Below are 15,775 nucleotides of genomic sequence, written 5' to 3' on the forward strand. Positions count from 1 at the left end.
CATCAAAGTTGGATCAGCCTGTAGTGTGGTTTTCCACTTTAATTTTGAGTGTGACTCCAAATCCAGACCTCCATGGGTTGATAAATGTGATTTTCATTGAACATTTTTGTGTGATTTTGTTGTCAGCACATTCAACTATGTAAAGAAAAAAGTTTCATTCATTCAGATCTAGGATGTGTTATTTTAGTGTTCCCTTTATTTTTTTGAGCAGTGTATATATATTTTTTTAATTGGGGGGGTTTATAAACTGTATTAATAAAAATGTGATTTGATTTGACTAGTTGGGATCTCAGAAATAAACAAGTGCAGACTGGGAAAAATGGTTTTGAACAGTCATCCAACTCTGAATTTCAATTTGGGAATTAGGGCCTCTTTCTTTAGCTCCAACTTTCCGACCTGAATGTCACTGACGTCATGATTTGACCTCTATTCTTCTGAGTTCTGAGTTAAAAAAAAAAAGTGTTCACTGTTGTCTTGAAAGCACCATAGGTATCGTCTTTCCCTTCCCACCTGGGACTGGTAGACCAATTATTGTGCGTTCACAATACAACAGTTCTACCCCGTTACACTTGGTATTTGATAGTCCAGTATGACTGTGAATAAACTATTTGAAATGGCCGTTTATGTTATTCGATACAAAATGCCACTTTTGGTAAGAGTAGTGCTTTACCAATAATTCAGACTGGCATTATCCCGGACAGCTTTACAGCCGGTTTCGAGGGGTCCTTCAGTCTTGGAGGAAAGATTTGCAGCTAGCGGTTAGCCGTGTTCAACATGCCGACTGTCAGTGTCAAAAGAGATCTTGTGTTCCATGCCTTGGGCAGAACATTCAGTAAGAAATGTTACTTACCATATCAATATCAAGTAATAGATATTCAGTAAACTTGACAATTAAACTAGTATGTTTCTGTGTTGTGTTTTCAGACCGAAGGAACGTTGCTATAGCTAGCTAGTTAGCGGCTGCATGTTTGAATGGATGGGATAATTAGCTAGCTTCAGCTAACAGTAACTGATGCCGTGGCAATAACAGCGTTTCGCTCATTTTGTGTGTTGTTTATCAACATATCACATATTTCATACACAACAACGGCATTTACTCAATTTCTACTGAATCGTGATTGACAACAGGATTTGATAGTGTTGACAGAACTTTATTTTTTTAATCAAAATACAGATCAACTATTTACATTCTTACATCAACATTATCAAAACAGAACGCAGGTATTAATGGGAAAATACTGGAACAAACAAAATATTTAAAAAATAAACAATTCTAGTGCAATTGTAATCACTGAAAAAATCTTATTGTAATGCTTTAAGAAAATATTATTCTTGTTATTGTTCACTAGGGTTAATGTTTTAATAAAATAGTTAAATTAAATTACATGTGTAATTTTGGTGTAGAACTTTTGAATTTTTGTTTGTGAATGAAGTATTTGGCAACCAGAATAAAATAAAAAAATACAATAATTTCAGTGGTTTTGTTATTGCAATAGTAACATATTATATCTTTCATGTCAAAAACATAGGTGGTGTTCATAATGGTAAATGAGTATTTTGCAAGGTTTTCCCAAAATTCGGACACAAATTTACATTCAAAGAACAAGTGAGACAGAATCTCACCTTATTTTTACAGAAAACGCATATCAATAGCCACATATTTGGATATCATAGATACAGTGCCTTGCGAAAGTATTCGGCCCCCTTGAACTTTGCAACCTTTTGCCACATTTCAGGCTTCAAACATAAAGATATAAAACTGTATTTTTTTGTGAAGAATCAACAACAAGTGAGACACAATCATGAAGTGGAACGACATTTATTGGATATTTCAAACTTTTTTAACAAATCAAAAACTTAAAAATTGGGCGTGCAAAATTATTCAGCCCCTTTACTTTCAGTGCAGCAAACTCTCTCCAGAAGTTCAGTGAGGATCTCTGAATGATCCAATGTTGACCTAAATGACTAATGATGATAAATACAATCCACCTGTGTGTAATCAAGTCTCTGTATAAATGCACCTGCACTGTGATAGTCTCAGAGGCCCGTTAAAAGCGCAGAGAGCATCATGAAGAACAAGGAACACACCAGGCAGGTCCGAGATACTGTTGTGAAGAAGTTTAAAGCCGGATTTGGATACAACAAGATTTCCCAAGCTTTAAACATCCCAAGGAGCACTGTGCAAGCGATAATATTGAAATGGAAGGAGTATCAGACCACTGCAAATCTACCAAGACCTGGCCGTCCCTCTAAACTTTCAGCTCATACAAGGAGAAGACTGATCAGAGATGCAGCCAAAAGGCCCATGATCACTCTGGATGAACTGCAGAGATCTACAGCTGAGGTGGGAGACTCTGTCCATAGGACAACAATCAGTCGTATATTGCACAAATCTGGCCTTTATGGAAGAGTGGCAAGAAGAAAGCCATTTCTTAAAGATATCCATAAAAAGTGTCGTTTAAAGTTTGCCACAAGCCACCTGGGAGACACACCAAACATGTGGAAGAAGGTGCTCTGGTCAGATGAAACCAAAATGGAACTTTTTGGCAACACTGCAAAACGTTATGTTTGGCGTAAAAGCAACACAGCTCATCACATTGAACACACCATCCCCACTGTCAAACATGGTGGTGGCAGCATCATGGTTTGGGCCTGCTTTTCTTCAGCAGGGACAGGGAAGATGGTTAAAATTGATGGGAAGATGGATGGAGCCAAATACAGGACCATTCTGGAAGAAAACCTGATGGAGTCTGCAAAAGACCTGAGACTGGGACGGAGATTTGTCTTCCAACAAGACAATGATCCAAAAGCAAAATCTACAATGGAATGGTTCAAAAATAAACATATCCAGGTGTTAGAATGGCCAAGTCAAAGTCCAGACCTGAATCCAATCGAGAATCTGTGGAAAGAACTGAAAACTGCTGTTCACAAATGCTCTCCATCCAACCTCACTGAGCTCAAGCTGTTTTGCAAGGAGGAATGGGAAAAAAATTCAGTCTCTCGATGTGCAAAACTGATAGAGACATACCCCAAGCGACTTACAGCTGTAATCGCAGCAAAAGGTGGCGCTACAAAGTATTAACTTAAGGGGGCTGAATAATTTTGCACGCCCAATTTTTCAGTTTTTGATTTGTTAAAAAAGTTTGAAATATCCAATAAATGTCGTTCCACTTCATGATTGTGTCCCACTTGTTGTTGATTCTTCACAAAAAAATACAGTTTTATATCTTTGTTTGAAGCCTGAAATGTGGCAAAAGGTCGCAAAGTTCAAGGGGGCCGAATACTTTCGCAAGGCACTGTAACTATATCTATTGTAAAATTTTGAAGTGCACTTCCTTAACTTTGTTTGGTATACAATATTTGTATGGCCTTAACCATGCATTTTTCCAGACAATGTCAGGAATAAGCATGTTCCAGAAAAACTTTCCTCTCAGTGTAAGTTGGTTTTGTGAATGAAGAATTTGTCTATTTATTACAACAAGATCTCTCAAGTAAGCCCACGCCTTCCAATCTGAGTTCTGGATAAACTTTGTGATCATTACCAAAACTAAGATGAGTTTTCATTAGTGTAGTTAGACCACTGGGAACGACTTTGATCACAGAAATAAACTCTCTGAAAGGTATTGGAAATTCTTTCAATATTATAAATTGTTCATACGTGAGAATATTACCCTTGTTGTCAAAAACATCAAGAACAAAGTCAATATTCCTCTCATGCCAGCTGGGGTAGAACAATTACTTATTCCTTACAGTTATGTCTGAATTATTCCACAAAAGAGCTTTATGAGGAGAAAAACTGTGCAGAAAACATTTTCCAGGCCATTAAAGCTTGTTGGTGAAACCTTGCCAATTTAGCAGGTAATCTTTCAGGAATATAATTACATTTCAGTAAAAATTGAAGACCTCCCAACTTATTAAACGCATTATTTGTAATTAAATACCATATTGATTCAATATTGATCAAGCATCTTTTCAACCAGTTTATCTTGAAAGTGTTATTTATATCAACAAAATCCAACACTTCTAGACCGCCTTCAGCTTTTTTGTTAGAAAGGACTGACTTTTTTTAGTTTGTGAGACTTATCTGGAAAATCAAGTCAAGAAAGGTCTTATTGATCTCTTTACAGAATTTAGAGATCAGGATTTACATATAACGATAATGAGGGGTACACAAAATGAGACAGTCCCTCTGCCTTGGACAGAAGTACTCTCCCAATTATAGAAAGATGTCTTTGTAGCCAATTATTAAATATATTTTTGGTTCTTTTAATTTTAAGAAAAAATTAAAATGTTGTCTAAGTGTTTTTTTGACAGATGTATTCCTAAATATTTAACACAGTCCTTTACAGGAATATTTTATATTTCTTTATCAAATAAACATAAGATTTCACATTTAGAAACATTCAGTTTTAATCCTTATGCGATAGAAAATGCAGTTATAGTATTAAGGGCATGGGCGACCTGGTCTTTGTCTCTTAAGAAAAGAGTAGTATCATCAGCCAGTTTGGAAATTTTGATTTCTTTGTTAAAAATGATTAAGCCATACAAATTTGCATTATTCAGAATATCTAGAGATAGAAGTTCCACAACCAAAATGAATAAAAATGGCGAAATTGGGCATCCCTGACGTACACTTCTGTTGATACTGAATCTTTTGGAAGTATTAAGGTTTAGTAACACAGAACTATTTATATATTTGTAAAACATGCAAATTACTTCGATAAAAGTTTCACCAAATCCAAAATGTTTAAGAGACCTAAAGATAAATTAATGTTCAATTGTGTCAAAGGCTTTACAGAAGTCCAGAAATAGGACAACCGCATCGGAGTCAATTGTATCTGAATAATCTTCAAGGTCCAAGATTAAACGAATGTTAGAGCTTATGTGATGGCCCTTCATAAATCCTGTTTGAGTCTCATTTATAATGGTATCTATTCCTTTCTTTAATCTTTTGGGATAAACCAGAGCAATCCATTTGTAATCAATATTTAATAAAGTAATTGGTCTCCAATCAGTCGTGAGAGAAGGGTCTTTATCAGGCTTCGGAATCAATGAAATAAGGCCCTGTTTCATAGTGGAGACTATTTCCCCACTTTTAACTTTTTATGGATGCAGGGGCACTATTGAGTAGCTTGGATGAAAGGTGCCCAGAGTCAACGGCCTGCTCCTCAGTCCCAGATGCTAATATATGCATATTATTAATAGTATTGGATAGAAAACACTCTGAAGTTTCTAAAACTGTTTGAGTATAACATAACTCATATGGCAGGCTGAGAATAAATCTGAGAATAAATCCAAACAGGAAGTGGAAAATCTGAGGTTGGTCGATTTTCAACCCAGCCCCTATTGAACACACAGTGGGATATGGATAAAGTTGCACTTCCTAGGGCTTCCACTAGATGTCAACCGTCTTTAGAAACTTGAATGAGGCTTCTACTGTGTTGTGGAGCCGGATGTGAGCTCTTTGAGTCAGTGGTCTGGCAGAGAGCCAGGTCCTGGTCACGCGCGTTTCATGGCTTCTCTACAGACAAAGGAATTCTCTGGTTGGAACTTTATTGAAGATTTATGATAACAACATCCTAAAGATTGATTCTATACTTAGTTTGACAAGTTTCTTCTACCTGTAATATAACTTTTTGAATTTTTTGTCCGACGTTCGGATGGACCTGCACGAGCGTTTGGATTTGTGTACTAATCAAGCATTTATTGTGGAACTAGGATTCCTGGGAGTGCATTCTGATGAAGATCGTCAAAGGTAAGGGAATATTTATCATGTGATTTCTGATTTCTGTTGACTCCAACATGGAGGATAATTGTATTTATTTTCTGAGTGTCTCAGATTATTGCATGGTTTGCTTTTTACGTAAAGTTGTTTTGAAATCTGACACAGCGGTTGCATTAAGGAGAGGAAAATCTATATTTCCATGTCTAACAATTATATTTATTGATAGCCCTAAGAAGTTTTAATGCAATCTTCTTCTAGTAACTCCCAAAACTGCCTATAGAATTCAACTGACAAGCCATCAGGACCAGGTGAGTTCCCTTTTTTCATTGAATTCAGAGCCTCTCTAATTCCTTCAATTGACACAGGTGAATCGCAAACTGAGTGGAAATCATCCTCAATTAAAGAGACACAATTCTGAATATGGCAAACGTTGTTTTCACAACCATCTTCCTGAAATTGAGAGCTGTAAAGGTTTTCATAAAAATAATTGACAAATGATATTGTAATGGGATCTTTGCATAAAACATTGTTAATTTTGAGTGCAGTTACAGATTTTATTTTGTAGTTTCTCTTTTCAAGTGCAAAAAAGTAACTAACTAGTGTTTCTTACCCCCTCTTCAATCCATTTTGCTCTTGACCTTACAAAGGCACCCTTTGCCAGATCCGTGTAAAGCTGTTCTAATTCTAGTTGTAAAGAAAGTGTTGACAGAACTGATGCTTGTTATTTCACGACGATTGCATAATTTCCCAGTCCAGACCTGCTACTGACTGACCACCACATAGCTACGTCCATTTAACTAGTAAAATATAACTAAATTGAGAATGGAGGTGTAACCAAAATACATGCATTGTTCCAACAGATATTAAAATGTTATTCTCCTCTCCTTTCTTTCAGCTGATGAAGAATTTGATGAGTTGTGTTTTGAGTTTGGGCTGGAGCTTGATGAGATTGTGAGTTGAAGACTGAGCCTCAACCATATCCACTTGTTTGTGTGATAACCAATTTTGTATTTTCGGGCTAACCATCCTCCTTCTAACCCTGTCCTTCAGACCTCAGAGAAGAACGTCATCCGTCGTGAGCAGGGGAACACTAAGGCAGAGGGGGCATCTGATGTGATTCTGTATAAGATTGATGTCCCAGCTAACCGCTATGATCTGCTGTGTCTGGAAGGACTGGTCAGGGGCCTGCAGGTCTTCAAGCAAAAGTATGTAAACACATCTATATGGAAAATTGTGTGCTTAAACATGACTCTTACATTGCCAAAGTACTTCAGCTTGTGCTGCTTTATCGTGTGTGTTGTCTTCAGCCGTGTATTGACTTCTCCATGTGTGTTCGCACTCCAGGATGGAAGCACCTCGCTACAGGCGTGTGAGTCCAGCCAACGGAGAGCCTCAGAGGCTGGTCATCACAGAGGAGGTGGGTGGATAACACGGACAGGTTCTCTGTTTAATGATAGGCAGAGTGTTTGGTGTTCAGAGGAGGTGTGTGGAAATCATGGACCACACCCTCAGTTTAATGGCCTGGGTTCTGGGCAGAGTGTTAGGGTTGTTTAGTTTGGTCATCACAGAGGAGGGTGGGGGTGGAAAACATGGACTTTTAGTTTAATGGCCTGGGTTCTGGGCAGAGTGTTAGGGTTGGTTCATACGTCTTATAATGAATGAACCACCACTGAAGTCCTTTTGTGACAAGATTCATTAAGGTATTGAACTGTTGATGAATGCCTCTACATTTGTAGAGGCTGTGCAAAGGAGGCTTTGTGTCAAGTGTTGGAAGTAAGGGAGTGGAATTTTAGAGATGAATGAGAGAATCCTGACTCAGAGTGTGGGTGTGCCTGACGCAGACGGCTGCTGTGCGACCCCACGCTGTGGCTGCAGTCTTGAGGAACATCACCTTCACACTGGAACGCTACGACAGCTTTATTGAACTACAGGAGAAACTCCATCAGAACGTCTGTAGGTTAGTCAGACACCTAACACATCTCTCTACCTTCACAGAAAAAAATATATAATTCCCACACATCAGTTTGACCAACTCAGTGGCCTTGAGGTTAATGTCCGCCCTGAGATTGGAAAGTTGGTGGTTCTGTCCTCAGTCTAATCTTACCATAGACTTTGATGCCTCTATACTTGGCATTCAGCATTAAGGAGATGTCCAGCAGGTGTACATGTATATAAAACTGCCGTATGCTACAGAAATGGGAGATCGGCTCATAAGGCCAGGAGCCTTTCTGGCTGGACAAGGCTTACTTACGCACACCATTTTACCTCTGCATATTTATTGTCAACGTTTTGGTCAGATAACTTTTTTCAATACCATGTCTCATACTTCAGTGATGGCTTTCAGTGTGTTCTTCTCTGGGAGTCTCTGAGATGTGTTGTTGTCTCAGGGGAAGTTGCGACTAGTCTGTGCTCTGTAGGAAAAGGACTCTGATTGCCATCGGCACCCATGATCTGGACACCATTTCAGGCCCCTTCACCTACACAGCCAAACCACCTGGTGACATCCGCTTCAAACCTCTCAACCAGGCAAAGTAGTACACCGCACAGGAACTCGTGAGCCTCTACAAGGTGAGCAGGGATTGGCAACAAAGATTATGAGCTTCTGTAAAATGAGTTGTGATTGGTTATGGCTAGAGATCTTTTACTTCTGTCATCCTATTTTTCAATTTCTTTGTATTTCTCCCTCTCAGACACACAGCCACTTGCGACACTATCTGCACATCATTGAAGACGAGGCTGTATATCCTGTCATCTATGACAGCAACGACATTGTACTGTCTATGCCTCCAATCATCAATGGTGAGGACACACACATATAACCAGAGGTTACATGCCAAACTATAAACCTAGTGGACTTCCAATATTGATTAACCCATCGTATGCTGTAGATGCTGTTCTAACAGTCTGTTGTTTTTTTAGGGGACCATTCCAAAATCTCCTTGAATACAAAGAATGTTTTTATCGAGTGCACAGCCACTGATTTTACCAAGGCAAAAATCGTGTTGGACATGATGGTGACAATGTTCTGCGAGTATTGTGAGGAGCCTTTCACGTGAGTCCAGGCAACAGCTGTTTAGATTTCTATCACTGAAATGAAATAACTAATAGCTGAACCTAATGCATTTTTGTGTGTAAAATAAGACCATGAATTAGTGGAAATGATAGTGATAAGAATTTCCTTTGCCCGGCCCCACTTTAAAATACTCCTCTTGAACAATGTTCTGTTCTCTCTCAGGGTAGAGGTGGTTGAGGTGGTGTACCCAGTGGGTTAACTGCCTGTTCAGGGGCAGAACGACAGATTTGTATGGCCTGAATGAACAATTATATGATTGGATGGACAACATGTCAGTTCATACTGCAAAAGCTTTCATTGGTTGAAAGACGTCCTCCGGAAGTGGTCATAATTACCATGTATGTCTATGAAAGCGGGTGAGTCCTACACGCCCCCTAGGTTTTGTATTGAAGTCAATGTAGCCAGAGGAGGACGGAAGCTAACTGTCCTCCGGCTACACCATGGTGCTAGCCCAGACAGTGCTGTTGAAGTTACTGTAGACCTTCATTGCAAAACAGTGTGTTTTAATCAATTATTTGGTGACATATGAATATATTTAGGGTAGTTTTATCTAAAAAGGATAGCCTTTTTAATGTTTCACTATTTTTATTTTTTAAATTTCACTGAGGAGGATGGTCCTCCCCTTACATTGTACATATTTAGCAGACACTCTTATCCAGAGCGACTTGCATGAGAATTATGGTTAAGTGCCTTGCTCAATGACATTTTTTTTACCTAGTCTGTTCAGGGATTCGAACCAGCAACCTTTCAGTTACTGACCTAATGCTCTTAGCCGCTAGGATACCTGCCGCTGTTTGTTTGTAATGGTTTGTTTGTCTCCAGTGAGTCGACTGAGCACATCGCCTAGCTGTTAACCAAGATGTGCTTGCGCTCAGAGGTCACAAGCGACGGCGAACAAATCGAGGTGGAGATCCCGCCCACGCGCTCTGAAGTCATCCACGCCTGTGACATCATGGAGGACGCCGCCATGGCGTACGGTTTCAACAATATTACCCGCACCACGCCGCGCACCTATACCGTAGCCAGTCAGGTGAGGGTATTCTTCAGCAGGTTATTCAGGAGTGAAGTTGATTGGTTGTTGACTGGAGCTGCTGGTTGGGTGGTATTGTTTTCTATCTAATGACTGTTGTGTTTTTAGCTCCCACTGAGTAAGCTGTCAGAGCTGCTGAGACAGGACCTGGCTGCTGCTGGATTCACAGAGGCCCTCACCTTCGCCCTGGTAATGACACCTCACTCTCTCTACCTTTTGTGGACTCCAGGAAGAGTAGCTTCTGAAAAAGCTAATGGGGATCCAAATAATAAACATGCACACACATTTTCATGTGTTGTATCTGTCTTCCTGTGCAGTGTTCTCAGAAGGACATAGCTGACAAGCTGTTGAAGAACATCTCAGAGACCAGAGCATGTCACATCTCCAACCCCAAGACAGCTGAGTTCCAGGTGGACCACCATTACTGTGGATTAATCATGTCTCTATGATAACATTATAAACTGCCCCCCTTTAGTCTCTGAATGATTTCTTATGATTGGTATAAATTACAGAAATGATCAAGTAAAACAGTTGAATGGATTCTATCACCCCCTGTTGATGTGAGTGTTTACTATAAAAGAGAGTGCTGTGTGACTGGGTGGGTTGGTCAGCGGCTGGTGGTGGTGTTAACAGCAGTGCTCGTCTTCTCCACCAGGTGGCGCGCACCACCCTGCTGTCAGGCCTGCTGAAGACTGTGGCTGCCAACAGGAAGATGCCTCTGCCTCTGAGGCTGTTTGAGATTTCAGACGTGGTGCTCAAGGATGAAACCAAAGGTGTGTTTGTGTGTGGGTGTGACCCAAGTATTCATCATGTAGTGTATTCACGGATATGTGTAGAAATAATGTCATTGTATGCCTGCCTTTCTAATTTCTTTAGTAGGACAAACATGAATGTACATACTGATTCCCTCATACTCAAGTAGACACTGTCATTATCAGTTTTTAAAGACATCCCAATGGCCAAGTTGTCCTCTGCTCTCCCAATCAGACGTGGGGGCCAGGAACAACCGTTGTCTGTGTGCTGTCTACTACAACAAGAGTCCTGGGTTTGAGGTGATCCACGGCCTGATGGACAGGGTCATGCAGCTGCTGGAGTCCAACCAGGCCAGGGCAATGGCTACCACATCCAGGCTGCCGACGGTAAGACAACCAGGGAGCCATCTCACTAGTTTAAACTGGACTCTCTCTGACTCACTCATTCGTGTCTCCTGCCACAATCAGACATGGGGGAAATCGATGGCCTCAAGTACCACAGAGAGAGAGAGGGATGAGGAGGTTGCAAAGAGGGAGAGCAGGGGCGCGGAGGACAGAGAGAGACTTGGAACTCAGGGGATAGAGAGGGAGCGTAAGAGCATGTAATTTCAGCAGGGGGAGTCAGACTGCACGTGAGTCACGTCTGCTGCTGCAGTACCCCTGTCTGAGTTTACAGGGAGATAGACTGGCACATCCATGGGTATTTAGACTGCCTGAAACAAACACACTTACACAGCTACAAAAAAAACACTTCAACTGTTACATTTACACGACTAGCAAACTATTATGCAGACCAGACACACAACGCGCATGCAAAAAAAGATGTGCTCCTCATGTCCGTGTGACCTTAACCCCATTACAGGGTCATGATCTTCTGCAGGACCTCCCGCAATGTTACCCTATGGGAGGAGGGAGGGAGTCTTAAGGAGCAGATGCCCATGTTTCACTTAACTGTCAAATTCAGCCCTTCCCATTCACTGTTAAAGGCATGCTTGACTGTCTGGTTAGTGTTGACCTTGGCTCAGAGAGAATGAATCTGAGAGGGTTTTCAGGGTTGGTGGAATAGGTTGTCACTTGTCAGGCTGGCTGGCTTGAACTTAGCTATTAGTGTACCATTTTTAAAGACTGGTTGTCATGGTGCTGCCCTGCTTTCGAAGAGACACACAATGTAGAGTGCTTTCTGTTGCTAGTTAGGAGTTAGCATCTGAACGGTGAGCTAAAGAGTACATTAGCTTTTAGGAGCAAAGCAACGTGGGAAGAAGTGAAGCACCTTGGAGAAGAGAACAGAACAGCATAGGAACGGAACATGTCTGTGGAAGTGGAGTCATAGCAACCCTGAGCCTAGATGGGCTCCTTGAACAGGCTCTAAACAGTCATTGTTTTAGAAAACCTTGTCAGTGAGCTGTCTCTCACATCAAATCAAATGTTATGTCACATGTGCCAAATACAACCTTATAGTGAAATGCTTACTTACAAGCTCTTAACCAACAATGCAGTTTTAAGAAAATACATTTTTAAAAAGTATGAGAGAATAATAACAAATGATTAAAGAGCAGCAGTAAATAACAATAGTGGGGCTATATACAGGGTGTACTGGTACAGAGTCAATGTGGAGGCTATATACAGGGTGTACTGGTACAGAGTCAATGTGGAGGCTATATACAGGGTGTACTGGTACAGAGTCAATGTGGAGGCTATATACAGGGGGTACCGGTACAGGTGGAGGCTATATACAGGGTAGGCTATATACAGGGGGTACCAGTACAGAGTCAATGGTACAGAGTCAATGTGGAGGCTATATACAGGGGGTACTGGTACAGTACTATATACAGGGGGTACCAGTACAGAGTCAATGTGGAGGCTATATACAGGGGGTACTGGTACAGTCAATGTGGAGGCTATATACAGGGGGTACCGGTACAGAGTCAATGTGGAGGCTATATACAGGGGGTACCAGTACAGAGTCAATGTGGAGGCTATATACAGGGTGTACTGGTACAGAGTCAGGGTGTCTGGTACAGAGTCAATGTGGAGGCTATATACAGTGTACTGGTACAGTGTCAATGAGGCTATATACAGGGTGGAGGCTATATACAGGTACCAGGGGGTACCGTACAGTGTCAATGTGGAGGCTATATACAGGGGGTACCAGTACTATATACAGAGTCAATGTGGAGGCTATATACAGGGGGCACCGGTGTCGTGGTAATATGTACAAGTAGGTAGAGTTATTAAAGTGACTAACTATTCCACATATCTGAGAATAGTTATGTTTAATTATCTCTTGAGTCTCTCTCGTCTGTGTGGAAACATTTATTCAGAGACTACACTTTTGATGTTTATTTTCACTGGACCACTGAGAAGCCTCATCACCTGTCCTTCCTTCCCACCCCCCTCTTCGCTTTCCCCACTTTCAGATTCCACCTTCTTCCCTGGTCGCTGTGCTGAGATCTTTGCATGCGGGAAGAGCATAGGACGCCTAGGGGTCCTTCACCCTAGTGTCATCAACCACTTTGAGCTCACCATGCCATGCTCCGCCCTGGATATCGACATCGAGCCCTTCCTGTAATGTCACACCCAGACACACACCGAACTTGTAAGACCACCAAACTCATCAACCAACACAGGTTAATTTACTCATGCTCAGTCCATCCCAACACAGGTGTTCCCAGCTCCAGCAGAGTACGGCCCAACCCTCTCCAGCGGAACTCACGTTTTCACGCAAATCTCCCATTGACATCACACTGAAAGCTTGAGATATGAGTGCAAAAGTTAGGATTCGGACCCAAATTAATTGTTCAGTTGATATCATGCATGGTATTTCTGTTGGACAAATGTACATCAGTGTATGAAGTAACCATAGAAACTTTTGGCTGGTACAGTGCATTCGGAAAGTATTGACCTCTTGACCTTGTCCACATTTTGTTACGTTACAGCCTTTTTCTTAAATGGATTCCATAGTTTTTTTAAGGAAATATGTAAATGTGATAAGTATTCAGACCCTTTACTAAGAACTTTGTTGAAGCACTTTTGTCAGCGATTACAGCCTCAAGTCTTCTTGGGTATGATGCTACAAGCTTGGCACACCTGCATTTGGGGAGTTTCTCTAATTATTCTCTGCAGATCCTCTCAAGCTCTCAGGTTGGCTGGGGAGCGTCACTGCACAGCTATTTTCAGGTCTCTCCAGAGATGTTCGATTGGGTTTCAGTCCGGGCTCTGGCTGGGACACTCAAGAACATTCAAAGACTTGTCCTGAAGCCACTCCTACGTTGTCTTGGCTGTGTGCTTAGGAATGTTTGCCCCTGTCTGAGGTCCTGAGCGCTCTGGAGCAGGTTATCATCAAGGATCTTTCTGTACTTTGCTCCGTTCATCTTTCCCTTGAAATACTATTCTCCCAGTCCCTGCTGCTGAAATACATCCCCACAGCATGATGCTGCCACCACCATGCTTCACCGTAGGGATAGTGCCAGGTTTCCTTCAGACGTGATGCTTGGCATGCAGGCCAAATAGTTCAATCAGCCCGAAGAATCTTGTTTCTGAGGGTCTTTAAGTGCCTTTTGGCAAACTCAAAGCGGGCTGTCATGTGCCTTTTACTGAGGAGTGGCTTCTGTCTGGCCACTCTACCATAAAGGCCTGATTGGTGGAGTGCTGCAGAGATGGTTGTCCTTCTGGAAGGTTCTCCCATCTCCCCAGAGGAGCTTTGTCAGATTGACCATTGGGTTCTTGGTCACCTCCTTGACCAAGGCCCTTCATTCCTGATTGCTCAATTTGGCAAGGTGGCCAGCTCTAGGAAGAGCACCTTCTTGGTGGTTCCAAACGTCTTCTATTTTATAATGATGTAGGCCACTGTGTTCTTGGACCTTCAATGCTGCAGACATTTTTTTCCCAGATCTGTGTCTCGACACAATCCTGACTCGGAGCTCTACGGACAACTCCTTCGACCTCATGGCTTGGTTTTTGCTCTGACATGCACTGTCAAATGTGGGATTTTATATAGACAGGTTTGTGCCTTTCCAAATCATGTCCAATCAATTGGATTTACCACAGGTGGACACCAATCAAGTTGTAGAAACATCTCAAGGATGATCAATGGAAACAGGATGCACCTGAGCTCTATTTCGAGTCTCGTAGCAAAAGGTCTGAAGTTATTTCATTTTTTTTTAGTATACATTTTCTAAAAACCTGTTTTCGCTTTGTCATTATGGGGTATTGTGTGTAGATTGAGGGGATTTTAAAAAACAAATCCATTTTAGAATAAGGCTGTAATGTAACAAAATGTGGGAAAAGGAAAGAGGTCTGAATATTTTCAGAAGGCGCTGTACATAGTGTGGCTGTATTTTTATCTCCATGGTAATTAAAATGTACATGAGACATTAGCCTGTGAATTCACTGCAGCGCTGTATTTCTGAATTCACTGCAGTCCTGTTTCACATGAGCTTTTAACCCATATACTGTACCATTAAAAGACATTGCTCTGAGCAATCATTTCAATTCCTGTCATTTACATTAAAGATTTGTCTTATACAGCATATAAGCCTATTGCACTGTGAGTGTAAATAACAGGGTCTTTAAGTGCCACAGATGTGGTTCAACAGGTTTCATTGTTTATTTTTGACTTACATGGTCTTGTTAGGTGGGCGAATGCTCTTGGGCGGAGGTTCATCTACTTCATGGAAGATACAACAGGACAAACTCTGACATGCAGTACTGTAATTATGCAGGTGTTGCTTAGGTATGGTTGTGGTAGTGAGAGGAAGGAGGTATCAAGAACTTACAAAAGTGAAAGGATAAAACGGGCAAATAACATGTTGCAAATAAAATTGGTGTAATTCAGAATTTTAAAATGTGTCTTGTCTTTCAAAGTTACACAATGTGTGAAATACAGAATCGATGTATAAAATGTACAAATGTCACAAATATACAAGGCACATTTACTTGTTAGGATCCTGTCATCATTCATGTTATATAGTAACAGCATTGGGTCATAGCGGTCCCAGTACTATGAACAGTCTATTGACCAGAATAGAGTGGACCAGGCCTATGAATGTACAGTGGGGCAAAAAAGTATTTAGTCAGCCACCAATTGTGCAAGTTCTCCCACTTAAAAAGATGAGAGAGGCCTGTCATTTTCATCATAGGTACACTTCAACTATGACAGACAAAATTAGGGAAAAAAATCCAGAAGATCGCATTGT

General features: G+C 41.1%; 1 pseudogene; it reads left to right on the plus strand.

The window, feature by feature from the left end:
* Positions 1 to 768: 768 nt before the first annotated feature.
* LOC139385756 (phenylalanine--tRNA ligase beta subunit-like) lies at positions 769 to 15,059 on the plus strand (annotated as a pseudogene).
* Positions 15,060 to 15,775: the final 716 nt, after the last annotated feature.

Source organism: Oncorhynchus clarkii, chromosome 27, assembly GCF_045791955.1.
Source record: "Oncorhynchus clarkii lewisi isolate Uvic-CL-2024 chromosome 27, UVic_Ocla_1.0, whole genome shotgun sequence".
Lineage (NCBI taxonomy): Eukaryota > Metazoa > Chordata > Actinopteri > Salmoniformes > Salmonidae > Oncorhynchus > Oncorhynchus clarkii.